This window comes from Manis javanica, chromosome 7 (genome assembly GCF_040802235.1).
Source record: "Manis javanica isolate MJ-LG chromosome 7, MJ_LKY, whole genome shotgun sequence".
In the NCBI taxonomy this organism is placed as follows: domain Eukaryota; kingdom Metazoa; phylum Chordata; class Mammalia; order Pholidota; family Manidae; genus Manis; species Manis javanica.
In genome coordinates this window covers 51,918,746-51,938,005 of record NC_133162.1, presented here as the reverse complement: position 1 = coordinate 51,938,005, position 19,260 = coordinate 51,918,746, and the positions used below count along the sequence as shown (strand labels likewise).

General features: G+C 40.7%; 2 long non-coding RNA genes across 3 annotated transcripts in view; one reads left to right on the top strand and one right to left on the bottom strand.

Moving 5' to 3' along the window:
* The window catches only part of LOC118969143 (uncharacterized), a 201,759-nt gene that overhangs the window by 115,103 nt on the left and 67,396 nt on the right, over positions 1-19,260 (top strand). The window contains exons 2-3 of one of the 2 annotated variants that reach the window (XR_012133233.1): positions 2,989-3,048; positions 16,093-16,244. This is a non-coding gene — a long non-coding RNA (uncharacterized lncRNA). Of the gene's footprint in view, positions 1-2,988; positions 3,049-16,092; positions 16,348-19,260 lie in introns of those variants that run through there. The other variant, XR_005057048.2, reaches the window with a different exon arrangement.
* On the bottom strand, positions 4,007-9,810 carry LOC140850409 (uncharacterized). The gene is made up of 2 exons (XR_012133232.1): positions 5,883-9,810; positions 4,007-5,485 (listed from the first exon to the last, which is right to left on the bottom strand). It is a non-coding gene; the product is annotated as an uncharacterized lncRNA (long non-coding RNA).

The following is a 19,260-nucleotide window of genomic DNA, read 5'->3' as shown; positions in this document are numbered from 1 at the left end:
TTTTCATATATGGCCTTTATTATGTTGAAGTACTTGCCCTCTATACCCATTTTGCTGAGCGTTTTTATCATGAATGGATGTTGAATTTTGTCAAATGCTTTATCAGCATCCTTGGAGATGATCATGTGATTTTTGTCCTTCTTTTAGTTTATGTGGTGGATGACGTTGATGGATTTTCAAATGTTGTACCATCCTTGCATCCCTGAGATGAATCCCACATGATCACGGTGTATGATCCTCTTGATGTATTTTTGAATGCAGTTTGCTAATATTTTGTTGGGTATTTTTACATCTATGTTCTTGGTCTGTAATTTTCTTTTTTGGTGGGGTCTTTGCCTGGTTTTGGTAGTATGATGATGCTGGCCTCATAGAATGAGTCTGGAAGTTTTCCCTCTACTTCTATTTATTGGAAAACTTTAAGGAGAATGGGTATTATGTCTTCTCTGTATGTCTGATAAAGCTCCGTGGTAAATCCATCTGGCCTAAGAGTTTTGCTCTTGGGCAGTTTTTTGATTACTGCTTCAATTTCTTTGCTGGTAATTGGTCTGTTTAGATTTTCTGTTTCTTCCTTGGTCAGTCTTGGAAGGTTGTATTTTTCTAGGAAGTTGTCCATTTCTTCTAGGTTTTCCAACATTGTTAACTTTTAAAAAAACATTTAGTCATTCTAAGAGTTATGTGGTGATACTTCATTGTGGTTTTAACTTGCATTTTCCTAATGAGTAATTATGTTAACATCTTTTTATGGGCTTGTTTACCATCTCTATATCTTCTTGGTGAAGCATCTGTCGAATCTTTTGCCCAGCTTTAAGATTGGGTTTGCTTGTTTGCTTATTGTTGAGTTTTGAGAGTTCTTTACATATGCTGGATGCAAATTCTGTGTCTGATATATAAATCACAATTATTTTCTCATAGTCTATGGCTTATATTCTCCTTTTCTAACTGTGTCTTTCTTGGAGCAAAAATTTAAATTTTGATGAAGTCCAGTTTATCAATATTTTTCTTTTGATGTTGATTGTACTTTTGATATCATAGCTAAAAACACATTGTCTAACTCAAGGTTATAAAGGTTTTCTCTTTTGCTTTTTTCTGGAAGTTTCAAAGTTTCAGGTTTTATATTAAGCCCTTCTATCCAATTTGAGTTAATTTTTGTATATAATACTAGGTATAGATTGAAAAATTTTTTTGAATATGGATGGCCAATTGTTTTGGCACTATTTGCTGAAAAGACTAAACTTTCTTCATTGAATTGCCTTTGCCTTTTTTTAAAAAGCCAGTTGGCTATGTTTATGAGGGTCTATTTCTGGGTGCTGTTGTGTTCCATTGATCTATGTGTCTGTCCTTTCTCCAGTATCAGTGTGGGAGGTCCTAAGTTAGGAGTCGACATTGAGTGAGCAGGGAACATATGCATATGGGAGAGTATGACATGGGAGGGGCAGGGAGAGCTGGAGACTTCTGGGGGACAGTCTTTTAAGCTGAGATCAAGTCAGGAGAAGAGGATGGACAGATATCATAGGTCATTCCAGGCCTTGGGACCATCATGTGCAAAGTTAGAGGGCCAGGAAAGAGTGGGTGGGGTAACTGTACCATTCCAGTATGACTGAGACAGAGTATGGGAGATGGGTAGGAGATATCCCAAGCTGAGGTCAGGTCCAAAAAAGTGTGGATTTGATCCCAAGGGTGGGGTGGATACATTCATTTAAGAGGAGGTCATTTTAAGTGGGTCTTCAAGATGAGTAAAAACACCACATTCAGGAGCTTTTTTTTCCATCCAATCAGTGTATTGTTCCTATCTCTTAAAAAGGGACGCTGGCTTCCCATTAAGAGCAGACCCATGCTTAGCTGCCAGTCACCTCCTGGGGGAAAAGCCCACTCATCCCAGGACGACACGACCCTATTTATAGTTACCTGTGTGATTGAAACCTACTCATTTTTTCCTCTGTCCTGGGGCTCTGTAATGAGTCCTTAGTAAGTTGCAGTGCATTTCCAAAAATTGACCTACAGGTGGCAGCAAAATTAAGGCTCATTGAGCAAAAAAGCAGCTCTAACACTGCAGAGCACATCTAATTTGTTGTCTGCTTAAGAGCAGGCTTGTTTTTAAATCTTCCCCTTCCCCAATCCTGGAAATAATATTCTCTAAGTGTCTTGGAATCAAACCTGCCAAATAGAGTGTAACATATTTCCTAATCATTTGGACCCCGTTCTCCCTTCTGAAGACGTGTTGGTTTCAGCGGGAATGTTTTCTGAGATGTGGATCATTGAGAAGATGATTCTGATTTGCTCCGGTAAGCTGAAGAAATAGCCAAGCCCGTGGTATGAAGCAAAGTAAGGACAAATGCAGGGCAGGTGACACTGTGGAGGCAGGCAGGTAAGCACAAAAGAAAAGCATCGAGGCTAGGGTGGTGAATCAGTTGCCCCCTGCTTAGCATTATTGCTGAGGCACACCTCAGCTAGGTAAGCCTCTTTCTCAGAAAATACTCCACACTGCGCCTGAATTACAGAATTCTGTCATGGGAGACAAAGCTTTTCACAGAATTTACCTGTTACTTCCTCAGTGAAGTCATCTCCCTGGTGCACTCCCTCTCTCCCACCCACTACTAAGCCAGGTTATACTCTTGCTTATAGTGTGGTGCACTTTTCCTTCTTGGTGCTTTCCACAGTAATTACACGCCAGATAATATAGCATCTGGATCCTCTACTAGATGGTAAATCCCCGGAAGGCAAGGGTAGTTTTGTTTTGCCTACTTTTCTTTTCTACAAGAAAAGTAGGCAAAGCTTCTGGCACAACTATAGCAAAACTATTTATTGAGTAATTCTATGAGTATATAAACAGAAGAGGAAGCATAATATAAAGGCAGAAAGCCAGGTTGATCTGGGTGGGAATCCTGTGTCTGTCACTTATCCACTGTGGGCACTTGTATATATTACTTAAGCTCTCCAAATTTCAGTTTTCTCATCTGTAAAATAGGGAAAATTATGCTTATTTTACAGGGCCATCATGAGTATGCAATGAGAAAAATGTGAAGTGCTTAGAACAGTGCTTGAAACTGGGTGAGTGCTCAAATACTATTGCTATTCTCCTTTTTATAGAGGAGCCTTCATATGCAATTTGCAGGAGAAAATAACATAGATTTACATTCATGAAGAGATGAAATGACTAATATGAGAGCTTGTCATAGCATTTTGATAGGAGGAAGGATGGGAGTGTTGGAGGTGATGGAGCTCTGCTGCAGCTGCTGAGATGGGCAACTTGGAAGTCTTCAAATGGTTAAGATATTCTGTGTTAGGGTATTGAATAGGCAAATGCATCTCTGAGTCAGGAAAAGTAATAAGCTGACTAGGTGAAGCCATAGCCTGTTTCAAAAAAGAACTGTGGTCGGATCATTGAGATAAGTGGCAAGAATGTAAGGCTGAGCAAAACAATTAGACATTTAAGTCCCAACAAGAGAGCTCTTCAAGAACTGAGTAGCAGTGGTCTCCATGGGAAGAATGGTGTGGTTAAGGAAGCTGCAGATGGGAAGGGGAGATTTGGTGCCCTCTTCCTGAGAAGTGCTTTCAAACTGTTGTATACATGCTGTACATTATTTTAAAAGCAGGTCTTTTACAAATGTTTTTAATTATTAGGGATATTCATAATAACTAAAAAGTAGAAACAGTCCAAAATGTCCATCAACTGGATAACAATGATGGATAAACAACCTCAGTATATCCATAATGGTATATTATTTATTCAGACATAACAAAGAATAGAGTACTAATGCATCTATAACACGGATGAACCTTGAAAATATTGTGCTGAGTGAAATAAACCAGACACAGAAAGACAAATATTGCAGGATTCCACGTATATGAGGTACCTAGAATAGTTAAATTTATAGAGACCAAAAACAGGATAGCAGTGCCTATGGCTTAGGGTGGGGAATGGGAGGTGGCTGCTAATGGGTATGGGTATCTTGTTGTGTTGGATTCCCCTGAGGAAGGCGCCGCCCCAAATCACTCACCAAAGACGTTTCTTGATGCAACAAGCAAGAGGAATTTATTCGGAAGCCAACTAGTTGGGGTCCAAGTCAGCCTGTCGCAGCAGGTCTCAACGAGGACCCCGAGCACACTAAGGCAGAAGGTTTTATAGCATTTTCAAAAGGGGTAGAATTTTCCATAATCACAATACAGGGTTTTTTTCTATAGGCTCATAAATCTTTTGCTGGCGCCACATCCTGGGGTCTGGTTAGATGAGATCACCTACGGAATGTCTAGGGTGGTTCTAGTAAGATAAGCTAGGCGTGTATGATTAACTGATTTACGGTTAGCTAACTAAAGGTCACTACAATTGACACAGGCTAACTAACTTGTTTTTCAAGATTCTAATGATTTTCCTTCTTTTGGGTTAGGGGGTGGTATTTAGGCCTTAAGATGGCTGTACTTATGCTAACTTTTGATTCTTCAGATCCTACATTTCCCCACTTCTCTTTTTGGGGCATTCCAATCATGGAATGTTTGTATCTTCTTGTGAGGTGAGTGAGTGGTATTGTTGCTTCAACATTAGTACATGAACGGCACTCACTCTTTCTCTAACAAAAGTTATTAACCGGTTTAACATGCAGGGTCTTAAAGTTAGAAGCAACACAAGGATGAGTAGGGGCCCAGCCAGAGTGGATATCAGGGTTGTAAACCACGGGGACCTGGTGAACTAAGATTCAAACAGTCCTTGGCCTGCTTCTCGCTCTCTCTTCCTCTGATCTAGCCTTTCTCTAAGTTTTGACATTGAATCTCTTACTATCCCGGAATGATCTGCATAAAAGCAGCATTCTTCTCTTAAAGCTGCACACAGTCCTCCTCCTTTTAGGAACAGCAGATCTAGCCCTCGTCTATTCTGTAAGACTACCTCAGAGAGGGAAGTCAGAGATTCTTCAAGTTTTGTAATGGATTGCTCTATGGTTTTTAGGTCTTCATCAATAGCAGTCCTTAGTCTTTCATAATGCTGGTTCCCTTGAACAATAGCGGCTGCCTCCGTTCCCACTCTAGCTGCGACTCTTATCTCTAACAACACGGCTAAGGTCAGCGAGACCGGCTCTCTCTTATATCTATGCTTAGGTTCAAATTCAGCTACGAATGAGAGATCATCATGATACATCAACCTGGGCACCAGCTGGACCATGATACAGAAATCATGGGAGGAGTTGAAGGCAGAAGTAGAGACACATAGGGTCACTCTAGTGTTACAAGCCCACTATCTCTCGGGAGGAGGGATTAAATACCTGTTTTTACCAGGGAAGGCTATGGGTATGGTCTCATTCTTTCTTCTACAGATAGAGACTCTAGCTGCTGCTAGGGAAGAGGGGTGATGACCGCTCTGGCTGCTTCATGCTGAGAAGGGGGCGCAGTAAAGGGTGCAGCTAGGTCTCTATCACTGGTCAGTTGAGAGGGCTTCAGAAGGCTGGCGCTTCTATTCTGGGTTTCATTTTTATTACTATTTGCAGTTTTGTGGCTTCTAGGCAAGATAAAACAAATTGTGTTATTAGGTTATGTAGCAACATCTGGAGTTGGATTTTTTATTCTGGAAGGAGGCTGCATTATTGAAACGATACTTCTCTCTAAAATCACTCTCATTTTTACCAGAAGTAACTAGGTTAAGAAAATAATTAACAGCTGGCTTGATTATTTGCACAGGTGCAGCAAGAAGAGCAATTGATTACACAGGCTCTTTTAAATATGCTTTGCTGGAACTTTTTGTAAGGAATTTCAGATTGAACTTTTAAAGGCCTCTTGAGGCCAGACAGCCAAGCCAGACTTGCCATCAGGCTTTGCCTGCAGTACCTGTAGATTTGTATGAATTCTTCTCTTCTCGAGGTCTCTGCACCTGCCAGGAAGTGACCTTCTTTACTCACCTGGTAAGGCTGCTGGGAACTCTGTAAGCAAGGTACCAGGCCAGTTCTTCTAAGGGGTTTTGTTGGCTTTATAAAGTCAATCTTAGTTCTTTAAAGTTGTTCACATCTGAGTTTATACACATGTCTCCCAGGTACGACATTCCAGTCAAAGCCCTGGTAGTATAACCAGTGTTCTTAAGTAGTCTTCTCACAAGGAAAGCAGATTCTTATTGAACTCGTGCAAATAAACATACTGCCATGGAATACAAAAACAGTCACTGAAAGTTTTTAAACTCTGGAGGGATCAAGTAGAGAGAAGGATGTTTCAATTCTGCTCATAAAGATAGTCATTTACTAAACTGTTGTCAGTTTAAGAGAACAAGGTTAAAACACTTTACCAGCAACATTTGAAACAAAAAGACACAAAATCATTTTCTTTAGTTTATGTAATCTTATGTAACTAATACCTGTTCTGCTGAAATCTAGTTCTTTACCAGTTTAGGGATAATACTATAAATGACAAAAGACTTACAAATGACAATGGTTAAAGATATGATGAGAGCTTACTGTAAAACAGTTGACATAAGGAAATTCTGATATTTCTGTAATACAAAACATTCAGTAACAAAGTTTAGCATCATTCTCTTTGACAGTGCTTTCCTGGTAAATAAATATATATATATCAGATAAATAAGCCAAATTAGTCAAATACTTTGTCTAGTGAGAAAAAATTCTTCTGACATGTTCCAGGGGCCCTCTGGAAAATATCAGAGTTAACTAGAGGTAAAAGCACCTTTTTGCATTTAATTTTTTTAGAACTATCATTACACATTTATTGTCTATATACTCAGCACAGTAAACGAGATATCTTAAAAAGTGGGGCAGCAGGGGAGACTGCTGCTGTCAATTTTTAAAGACAACATACAGAAAGTCAAACTAATTCTAGGTTACTAAGCATTCTTGAGAGAATGGTAGCAGATGGTAGATTCTTCTGCTTTCATCTTCAGGAGGGGAAAAAAGCTACAATAAGAATTCATATTTAGCTGAAAGAACTGTCTAAACTCAAGGCAGAGTATAATATTACCAGGCATACAAAAGACCTGTTAGAGATACATACAAAGAATGAATATGGCTATAGTCAAATTCAACTTAAAAGTTTAAGCAGAATCTCAAATTTAAATGTCTCTTTCTTTCACACAGATATTCAGATATGACCAGAAATATGCTTTGAGATGAAAGAGATCAGGCATTTTACTTTTTCATTTAGGGACTGAGAAATGATGACCTTTGGCTTACAATCAATAGCTTACAAACAGTGAAAATAATAAGAACATAACTCAGCATAAGTGTCTAAGACCAGATACAAAAACAGAGAAAGTGCTTAAGTTTACAGGTCTTCCCTGAAAGCTTCAAGAATGTTTTACTCTTTAATAGTAGATTCCCCCATGTTTTTTTTTTTTTTTTTTTAAAACATACAGCATATAAATTAAACAAGAAGACCTGGTGGTTCTCAAAAAATCTATTACAACTTTTCTCAAAAGTGGTCACACGTTCGTCTATGTAAACTTTTACGGTGAAACCTGTTTTTCTGGGAGAAACATAATCTTGTCCAGATTCTACAGTTTAATTTTTAAGAATAAATTTTGGTTTGTTAACTAAGTGCATTTAATCAGCTGAAAAAAAAGCTTTGTTACCATTCTGCTTAGGAATTCAATTTTTCAGGCCATGCAATCATTTTTAATAACAAAATATTTCAAAGGCAAATAAAGGTTATACAGTTGTTAACTAACAAACTTTAGCTTTTAGTCCCTTTAACATTACGATTTCATGGCAACTCACTGAGACTTTAAGCATGAGAAACTGCTGTGATCTTTCAACATTAAGAGCAGACTAACAGTTAAAGAAAACTGTTTAACTGGAAACGAGATTTTAATTTTGCTGTGCACTTGATATCAAGACTCACTTGCTTTAATTTCACTAGGCATGACTATATCTGTAAGAATATAGTAATTTATTCTTCATTTGCCCCATGGTCCCAAGCACATAAGCCGGTGAGAATTATGCCTGGGCTTGCCTGCGGCTTGACTGGGTTTATCTCACTTTATCTCTAAACATCCTAACCCTCCCCCCAAAGCAACAGGCTGAGCGGATCTTCTACAACAAAAGGCACCACGCTGTTTTCTCTCTTTGTCTCTCTTTAAATAAATAGCTGTACTTTAGAACAAAGTTACTTTCTTTTATCACAAAACACATTCTTTAGCATGCAGAAGAGTTTTCATTTTTTATACTTTTTCTTATTAAAACATACATCTTTTAGCATAGAGAAATGTTTTTCTTTATTACTTTAAGTGGTTTTAATTAGAACTTAAAACCATTAGAAACTTTAACTTCTAGTGAACACTGAGAAGCAGGACACTGCAAACTGTCAAACTAACATTTTCTAGACCAACAAACTCACGAACACATTCTACAATTTCTGCAACCATGAGCTTCACAGCACAATCTCCCAGCAAACACAGAGCACATCTTCTCAACTTAACAAAACTCTAAGGCTTTAAGTTACTACAAAGATTCTCAGGCTGCAGGTAGGCATACACACTGCAACACACAATTTAAAAGGTGTTCACTTGCCACACTTATCCAGTTCACCTACCTGCAACAACTATGCTAGCCTACTCACAAGACCCCCACTGAACACTAGACAAAGCCAAGCTTCTAAGCATTCTATTCTTAAAAGATTTAGCAGATAACATGACTCAAATGACTCTAGGTAAACTCAGGCAGCCGACAACTACCAGGACATGCCCGCCTCAGGCAAACTCAAATTAGCATTAATGCTTAACACTTTTTTACCAGGTTTTCTGGAAGTTTTAGAACACTCAATTTTCACAAGCGCTTGTCTTTAAATCAATTTCATTAATACCATCCGGAGGTAGAAAGATATATTCATTTACACACTTAGGGGGTTGTCTGAGTCTGTCCCCTTGTCAGTATAACAATTATTAGGCACATGAAAGACACAAAAAACAGAGACACACACAGATTAGACACACAGCGGCCGCTTTTTGTTTTTTCTCAGATTTTCAAACAGAAACCGAAAGGAATCAGAGGGTTGATATTCCTGGCACCTGAAAATCAACCCTATCTCATCAGATTCACCTTGCCGGAAAAACAGACGGGAGGCTACCAGGCGTCCCTGGCCTCCCAACCTCCCCGAGGCGTCCCCCAGGGTTGCAGCCTGCGGTGCTCCTAGTACGTCTACCGACCGCAGTCTCGACCCCTTTACGGGATCGGGACAGCTGCCAGACAGTGGGTACCCCCTTTCAGAATTCTGACCGGTCTCACTGAAAAACAGAAAACAGAACACAGACAAACCAAGGCGCCACTAATCTTACCTCTTCCTCCAAGAGCGACTTTGGGAGTGAAGCGGGGTGAGCGCATGATCCCGGACGAGCCCCCAAATGTTGGATTCCCCTGAGGAAGGCGCCGCCCCAAATCACTCACCAAAGACGTTTCTTGATGCAACAAGCAAGAGGAATTTATTCGGAAGCCAACTAGTTGGGGTCCAAGTCAGCCTGTCGCAGCAGGTCTCAACGAGGACCCCGAGCACACTAAGGCAGAAGGTTTTATAGCATTTTCAAAAGGGGTAGAATTTTCCATAATCACAATACAGGGTTTTTTTCTATAGGCTCATAAATCTTTTGCTGGCGCCACATCCTGGGGTCTGGTTAGATGAGATCACCTACGGAATGTCTAGGGTGGTTCTAGTAAGATAAGCTAGGCGTGTATGATTAACTGATTTACGGTTAGCTAACTAAAGGTCACTACAATTGACACAGGCTAACTAACTTGTTTTTCAAGATTCTAATGATTTTCCTTCTTTTGGGTTAGGGGGTGGTATTTAGGCCTTAAGATGGCTGTACTTATGCTAACTTTTGATTCTTCAGATCCTACAGTTGGGATGATGAATATTATCTAAAATTAGATTGTGGTAATGCTCTCATGATTCTATGCATATTCTGAAATCCATTGACATGTATTCTTCAAATGAGTGAATTGTAGGGTATGTGAATTATATTTTAGTAAAGATATTATAAGTTATTAGGGATAGATCAGTAGTTCTCAACCCTGGTTGCACATTATAATCAGTTAAAGAGGCTAAAGAAAATACCAGTTCCCAGGGATCCACTTGCAACCAATTAAATCAGAATATCTGAGAAGTGGGGAATGGCTCTGGGTATTTGTGATGCCAAAGTTGAGAGCTTCTGGACCACATGACCAAGGGAGTAGATTTAGATTTTTCTACCTTTAGAGGACCTACTAAAGAATGGGTGCTGAATTTTATTGTTGTTTTTGTAAATCTTTGTGTACAAGGTGATTTCCATTTAGTTTTGCTTAAAGGCAGAAGAATGGCTGAGCTATGTGACCTTACTGGAATCTTTACTATTTTTGGATTTTGGGATTAAATTCATCTGGTGCAAATGTGGTAAAAAGAGACAAGCATTTGTTCTAGTAATGTCTGGAGCTTTAGTGCAACTGGAAACAGTCTGTTCCTTTACATTTAGTAAACAGAGATAATGACACAGGCAATAACATGAACATTTTCATGCCAAAATTGTACTCCCCACTTAGCAAATTAAAATGATTAAGGTTTAGGAAGAAACTTTTGTTTCATTACTGTTGTCATCACTAGCAATATCATGATCAAAAACATTAATTGTCTGTTTATTCTCCATGCTGGAAGGGGCAAGTCAGACATGTCTTGTTAGGTCAACCATTGTACTTTTTGAAGAAGAGAAATAAATGAATGTCCCTGTCAAAATCCCTATGAAAGCTGACCAGAGTTGTCTGAATTGCAAAACCTTTTAAAAAAATGGAGAGGATTGCTGATATTTTGAATTTTGCATGCAAGAAATATTGTTGGAAACTTTCTAAATAAACACATAAGAATACAGAATGCCATGCTATTAAATTGGAATTTGGAAGGGTAACTCTAGTAGCATAAAAGGAAGAGGAAGAGATAAAGGAAATTTGCTTTTATTGAGCTTCTACTATTAGACAGACACAAAACTTAATGCTTTATTATAGTATGTCATTCCATTCTATCACCAATTGTCTTTCTAAGTAAGCATGTTCTTTTATTTATAGATGAGGAAATGAGACCAGTGAGGCCACCTGTTTTGCCCCAGGCTCCAAGCTTTTAAGTGGAGGTCCTGACCCAGATGCATGTAATTCTGCCAATCTGTCATTCTGAAGAAAGGCCAGACTGTTTTTATTTGACAGTTCCAAACAGGAAAGAGCCCTGAACATTACAAGACCCGATTCCAAATTCTGCATGGTCTTGGGCAAGCAACAACCTCTGTCTCCCCTGTTTCCTGAGCTATAATAGAGGGCAAGAACTTACGCCAGTGGGATTGTTAAGAAGCAGATGAGTTAATCTAGGTGAAAGCACTTGACATCTTGGTTGGCACAGCACAGGTGGGACATTACAAATGTCAGTCTATTGACTTTGATTTTGGGTTTCTAAGGTGTGGAGTGGCTTTTGTGGAAAAAGTCACTCATCTTGGTAAAAGCCTTGGCTTCATTCTGTTAGGCAGAAAAATAGATATGAGTGGGGTGGAAAGAGAATAAGGCCAGTAAAGCCCATGAAAATGGACTCAAAGAGTTAACCAGATAAAACTAAGAAGCCAGAAAGGACTCACAGAGTTAATGAGTTAATCAGTTGAAGTTTCAAAGGCCAGGAGTAACTTGGAATGTCCGGATATTCCCCAGATAAAGAAAAGTATCTGAGCACAGCCCATGTCTTCATTGCACCAATTAGATCATGCCATTGTAAGATTAACTTTAGCCGGCTGAAAGGCCCCGCTTATTTTTTAACTTAACCTATATGCTTTCTTCCCCCCTCTTCTTCCTGCCTCTTACTCAAATAACCAGGGCAGGAGACAGACCTGGAAGTGTAAATAAACCTATGTGGACAAAGAATGCAAAAGTCCCAAACCAACATAATCACCTGAATAACCCTATTCTTAAGACAAAACTTAAGGAATTATGAATCACCTGTATACATCATGCCTCATGCTGACCCTTACCCAAAAAGGCCCTGTAAGACCCCAGACCCCGAACCCTTAAGCGTGCCTCTTCTCTGAGGTTGCCCCCACTCCTCTTCCTTTGAGTGTGTCGCTCTCTCTGTCCTACTTCAGATAAGTAGGGAGGGGCTGCTGAGAGCTCTGATTTGGGCTTGCAAGTTCCTGTCTCCTGGACCTGGACTGGTCTGCAGCTGTGCAATAATGCTCCTTAGTAGCCTGCCTGAAAGTCTCTTTTCTTTGTCTTTGGGAAATTCTTGGAACTTAATCTCACTCCATCCAGTGCTCTGTGGCTCCCCCAAATCCTGGGTTGGTAGGGACTTACTTCCTATGCCCTTCAGATCCAAGTGGACACTGGACGCCAGGTAACACTGGCTTCAGGAGTTGGCGAGGGATTATGCCCTTAGGTCGAGCAGCAGTTCAATGAGCTTTGCTTTCCTTCCTCTATTTTTCCTTCTTCTCTGCTTTATTCAAGTAAACCTGCCTTTATCTTCCTTGACTCTGGCCCAGTACTCTCCTGGAATGCATTCAAATAAAACTCACTGTGCTTCACTTCTGTGTCTCTGCCCTTCACTTCTTTGTTGTGATGGGGACAAACCGAGAACAAACTTAACACCCCCAACATAACCAGCTTCTTTGAAAACTGTCTGTATCAGAGTCAGGCATAAAAGCCCTGGTTGAAAAAGGCTCCAGGTGGGTTCTGTCTGTCTGTCTGGGTAGGCATTTTGGTTTTCAAAGGAGTTATTTTCCTGGCTTGAGTTCTTTTAAAAACCCACTAGTCTGTTAACCAAGAGGATTATATTGAGAACCTGCTCTGTGCTAGGCAGTCTGGGAAATATCATGGTCTTTAAGGAATTCAACATATAGTTGCTGAGGGCAGAGCAAACACATGCAAAACAACAGTAGTACCAAAAAAGATGAGATTCTGTTGTTTAAAAAATGTAACATACAGGTTGAAAGTTTGGAAAGGATGTATGGTGGAAAATCAACCCCCTTCCAGCACTAACTTTCTTTCCTTGGCTATCTTTTCTTCTAATCAGTTTCTTCAGACTTTCTGGAGAGGTTCTTTCTATATGCAAACATATAGCTACATATAGCACCTTCTATTTTATTAGAGTACCAAATGAGGCAAACTATAATAATGTTCTGTACTTTGCTTTCAAAAATTCATAATAGGTCTCAGATATTGTGCTGTATCAGTACATATTGATCTCATTCTCTTTAATGGAATTCTTTTGTGTGAATGTACCACACTTCACTTAATGGACCCTTATCAATGGTCTTTTAGGTTGTTTCCAGGCTTTTGCTACCTGAACAATGCTGCAATAAATCCTCTTGACAAAGAGCCATAATTAAGGGCTAAATTGTGTGTTTAGACTGTAAGTGATTCTCATTTCACAGTGTGGGTGCTAATGGCATTTTGGGTGGGACGGGTTTTCATTCATTCTGTCTTTCCTCCTGAATGATTTTTGGCATTTCTGCTCCCAGTTCTCCCCTCCTCCCTGCCAGCCCCAGGTTACAGTGTGCTCCTGTTGTGACCGCCCAAAATACCTGCCCCTCCCCATTTCTGATGATCCCTGGGGGGATGCTATTGCCCATAGGAGGAACTGCAGCAAATGTAGGGAGTTAAGGTTGGAAGCCTGGGGGTGAGGTGGAGATAACGGCATCTGAGCAGAACCCTGAGGACTGGCACAGGCTTTGAAAACAACCTGAGAAGGCACCAGAGGCAGAGTCATCTAACTAAAGGATTTCCTTCCTCTTTCTGCTTACTGCCAGAGAGAAGGTGAAGTGTCTGTAAAGCTGACTGGCCTGCTAAGTGCTCCTTAGCCTCTAGTGTGGGTCCTGGAAGCACTCCTGGGTCCTTGCTTCAGCTTCTCGCTCCAGACTGCTTTTGTTGGAGGTGCTGACCTGGCGACTGTTACTAATAGAACAAGGAGGGTCATTGATACAGCTGGATGGGGCCACTGACTGGGCTGGGGGCAAATTACGCAATGCTTGAATTTTCACTCTGCCATTTCTGTGCCAGGAAAATAATATATACTTTGGAAATCAAAGCTTTATATCATCTAGCTCCTTTTGATTAGAGAGAGGGAGTCAGGTTGACATAAAGATCAATGAGATACTGGGAATAATGTCACAGAATACTCAGATCCAGAGTGTTAGGGATGGGAGGGAAGGGTAGAGATGGCTGACTGTGGTGGACTCCATGCCAATGGAAAAATGAGCAGAATCAGTGGATTCCTAACTGGTTTTTACATCAGAATTACTTGGAAAGTTATAAAAAAGAGAACAATACAGTTTCTGAGGCTCCCTCCCAGACCAAAGAAGTAGGCTCTGTATGATTAGGATCTGTGTTTTTATTATGACCCTGAAGTAAATCCTTTGCCCTGTAATGGCCAATCAAGTTTTAGAAACTCTGATTTAAATAGATGCCAATTAAATAATTCCCACATCACATGAGAGAGTTAGAGGAGTTTGGAGTGCTCTTTGCTGGCTATCTGCTCTCTTGGTAAAGGGCGTGAGCAGATAATATGCTAGGTGGTTAATTATATTGACATTTATTCATTCTGAAATGTTTACAGAAGTAATTAGAAGTCAGATTAGGCATGATACTCATTGACCTTTAAGGAAGGGTTAGCTTCAAACAACCAAAAAAAGAAAGGATGAAAAGAAGAAAAAAATTCCTATTTCAAAAAGATAATCAGAGCAAAACACAGCTGGGATCTCTAGCTTGCAAAAGGAAGAGCTTTATTTGGCATTAAGGATGAGAGCCAGGTAATGGAAGATCATCATTCTGCGTTGTTTTACTAAATTTGTAATGTGAGAGAAAACTTCTTACAAATAAGAATCCTCCTAAATATGAGCCTGGAGGGAACTGGTCTTCTGAGAAAATACATTGTCAACTCTTTTCCAAGACCTGAGTCTTTCCTGGCTGTCCTAGCAGTTTTCAATTTTTTACCTGTCTTACTGGTGGGAGGGAGTGGGGAGAGCTGGTCCAATAATTTCCTAACTTGTTCAAGAAGCAGCAAAGAAACCCATTTGCAGGGGAGAGAAAAAAGCGAAGAGAAGAAAGAGGCTGAGAGAAGAGAAAAGCAGTGATCACCCTAAACCCAGGTTTCCCAGCCTCAGCACCATTGACATCTGGAACCACATAATTCTTTGTAGTGGAGGCTGTCCTGTGCACTGCAGGGGGTTCAGCAGCATCCCTGGCTTCTACCCTCTAGTTTTCTGTAGTACACACCCCCCACCTCCAACTCCAGTTGTGACAAACAAAATAATCTGCCAAATATCCCCTGGGGAGCAACTACTACCCTAACTAGACATTCATTTATTAACCCCTCAATCACCATTTCTCAGGGCAAAACCCCAGAGTCATCCTTAACTCCCATTCTTTTATACCTAATCCATGATTAAATCTGACACCTCGCATCACTGTAAGACATTGGAAGGACCAGCCAGAGCCTTCCAATATCTTAAAAGGTCCTTCCAGGTCTTGTTCCCAGTTCACCCTCTGACTTCAGCTCTTGCTACTATCCCTCACCCATCACTTTCCAATCCCATTGTTCTTGCTGTTCCTCAAGCATGCGTAGCACATTCCTGCCTCCAGGCTTTTGCATGTGCTGTTCCCTCTGGAATACTTGCCTGGTTTGCTTCTTCATTCCATTCAGATATATGTGTAACTGTCACCTTATCAGAAAGGCTTTCTGTGATTGCTCTATTTAAATGGGTGTAAGTCTGGGGAAAAATATTTTCCCAGCTCAGGGCAAATAACTTTTGAAGCCAAAATCAGTCAAAGGGAGAAATAAAGTGGAAGAAACCCATTTATTGCTTACAAGCACTCATTTACTTCTGCTCACCCATGTCTCTCATGACCCAGCTGCCAAAGGGACCCCACCAAACCTCTCTGGTCCAAATATGAATTTTCACTCTATCACCATCCCCCTCTTGTAATCACGTATTGATGTGGAGATGATTACTTGTCTCCACTCCTTGGAAACACCTATTAATATGGAGATGCACTAAGGCCAGGAGAGAGATTCTGGAAATATTGCAATTTTACCCACAATGGGCAATCCATTCTCTAGCTCCCTTACCCTGCTTTATCATTTTTTATTCAATTGTTTGTTTATTGTCTCTCCCCCTGTTAGGGTCCAGGACTCCGGGGTTTCCCAGAGAACAAGACACACAGACACGGAGATGAAAATCCAAGCAGTCTTTATTCAGCCAGCAAGCTGGGGTCGACGGCACCTCCCCTGACACGCAGGCTGAGTCCGAGCTGCTGATCCCCAAGCAACTTTAGGTATGGTTTATATGGGATTTCTACAGTCATTGCACCGGAGCCTGAACATTACCCCAACCAACGAATTTGAAACACATTCTATACTTTGGCCAATAAAATTGGAACAGGGATACACCAGGTGCCTGACCTTTGCACAAGCATTCCTATGTGACTTATCATGAGTTTCGACCCCAGAGGGGTCGTTTACTTCTAGTTATCTAACTTAGGGTAGGGTCCAGGAATGTTAGCCTCACGTAGTTTCTACGAAAACTGGGTGGCTCAGCCCTGTTCCCTGCATTCCTCTACACCCCAACAGAATATAAATTTATAAGAGCAGTGATTTGCTTCCTTCACTGCTATACCACCAGGACCTGACTTGAGCAGTGCCTAGTATTGCTGAATGATGTACAGGCTACTCTAGGTACCAGAAGGGACATTCTATCACTATCATAGAGCAAAACTATAAGCGAGCTAATTACATAACAACAGGCAATGGTTAAATAAATTATGACATGTGTGCAGCCATTTAAAAATTTATGCTTTCAAGGTTTTAAGGTCAAAATGAAATCTTGCCAGTAGTCCCTAACATATTTCTCCTAATTGTCAACACAATACCTATGGCACTCAGTGTACTGGAATACTCAGACATAAACCAAAACTTAATGCAACTCTGACACCTAAGGCTATATATAACAATCTGTTACTAGAATTTGGGAGGAATTTCCATAAATAACAAAGACAACAAAACTAGATACCCCTGTATCTTCCAGAAACATAATGAGTTTATATATTTGAAATCAGGAAATAGTTTTGTCATTCCCCACTTTCTGCTCCCTGAATTAATCAAGTATTTAGTGTGCAAATATCAAATATTGAAATCTCCAAAATCCTGTAGGGTTATGAAGATATCTCAGACATGATTAATAGTCACCATAGCAGTAACTATGATGCCAGCCAGCAGTAGAATGCTTCCACTTCTGAAGCACACTCCACCAGGGGATCTGACATTATCCTCAGTTATACCAAGACGAACAGAGGAGATTGGTTCCCCACTTGATAGCTTTTAAAAAGCTTATCAAGCAGGAACTCAGATAAAAAGTTTCCTTCAAGATGTTCAAAAGACCCTCTTAAAAAGATTATTTACTGAGGTGTGCAGAGATCAATGAAACACCAAATGGATAAAGTATCTAGTGACTACCAATGGGGGGGCCATTACTGCCTCTGGGAAGGAAGGTGCAAAAGGGAGCTCAGAGAGCCCCAGACATGGAGGTGTGTCTGTGTAGGGAGAGAGATAGTCAGGGAGGGTCATGGCCATTTTAGGGCCATGGCAACAAAATCAGGCAGGGGAGGGACTCCCACAGGCTAAACCCAGCAAGAAGTCAGCTGGCAAGGAATTCCAAGTGATTCTGCCTGCAGGAGCCATTCTATAGGGTACAGAGCAGAGTGAAAGGTGGCTTAGAATAGGGTTGCTGCAGTGGAGGTCATGAGAAATGCCTGGATTCCGAGCATATTTTGAAGGCAGAGGTGTCAGATTTTAATCATGGATTGGATGCAGGGTATAAAAGAATGGAGTTAAGGATGACTCTGAGGTTTTGCCCTGAGAAATGGTGATTGAGAGGTAAATAAATGAATGTCTAGTTAGGGTAGTTGCTCCCCAGGGGACATTTGGCAGATTATTTTGTTTGTCACAACTGGGGGAGGCGGAGGTGTGTACTATAGATAACTAGTGGGTAGAAGCCAGGGATGCTGCTGAACCCCCTGCAGTGCACAGGACAGCCTCCACTACAAAGAGTTATGTGGTTCCAGATGTCAATGGTGCTGAGGCTGGGAAACCTGGGTTTAGGGTGATCACTGCTTTTCTCTTCTCTCAGCCTCTTTCTTCTCTTCGCTTTTTTCTCTCCCCTGCAAATGGGTTTCTTTGCTGCTTCTTGAACAAGTTAGGAAATTATTGGACCAGCTATCCCCACTCCCTCCCCTGAAATGTGGCCTTTAAGCTCCTACATCCAAGTTCAATTCACTAAACATTGTCTTTTTGTTCCAGTTTGGTGTCTTCAGGAGGTTGAATTTCATTGGCCCAGGCATCCCCTCTGTTCCAGTTAGGCATGTCAGAAGGTGGGCTCACGTGGGTCCCTGTCCATTTAACAAAGACTGTGGGAAGGATATTTTGGGACTGTGAGAGGGTTAGATAAAAAAGTTAACTGGCGTGTCTGTTGTGAACTTGGAGAATTCACCTTAAAGATCTGACTCCTGGGGGTCCTGCTTAGGTCACAGAATTGACCAGGCTTCTGCAGTGTTAGCCCAGACCTTTAAAATTAGCAGGAGAGGGAAACGGTGGTGGTGCTGGGGGAGAAGGATGGCTAAGGATCTCCTAGGCCATATTTGGAATCTGAATCCCCACTGAGCTGGACATAAAAGAAAAGGCTGCTTGCTGTGTTTTTTCTGTCCTTTTTTAATTGAATTTAAATCCAACATATCTTCAGAGAAAATCATCTGGAGCAATAAACACTCAAAGCTAGTGGACTGGAATGAAAAATAATAGTGGGGAGAGAGCATGGAAATGCATTGTTCATTTATTGTGACATATGTTTCTCCTCCTGGATTTTCATTGACTATATTATCTAGGCAGGAACTTGTTTTTAGAGAGAAAAGGTATTCTGCAGATGGCAGCATATTGGAAGCATTGTGAAAAAGAGGAAGGATTATATCAGACTTATACTGAATCAAACGTTCAGTTAAGAATTAGTTTGAGATCATTTTTCTGTGCAGTAATGAGCATTGTAATATTTCCAGCCTGCTGTTCCACATGACTACTGCATTTCTCACAAAGGGATGCCTCTGAAGGCCTCAAAATAGTGTTAATAAAAACTGTCATAGGAACAGAATGATGATGGTGAGGAGAGAGGTGGCCTGATCCGGCCCAGGGAAGTACTTGCAGACTCTTGGCTTGGGCAAAGCAGAAGACTCTGGCAACCAAAATGTCTCCTTTGCTTCTTCGACCCTTTGGAAGTAACTCCATTTCTATGATCTTTCAGGCAGG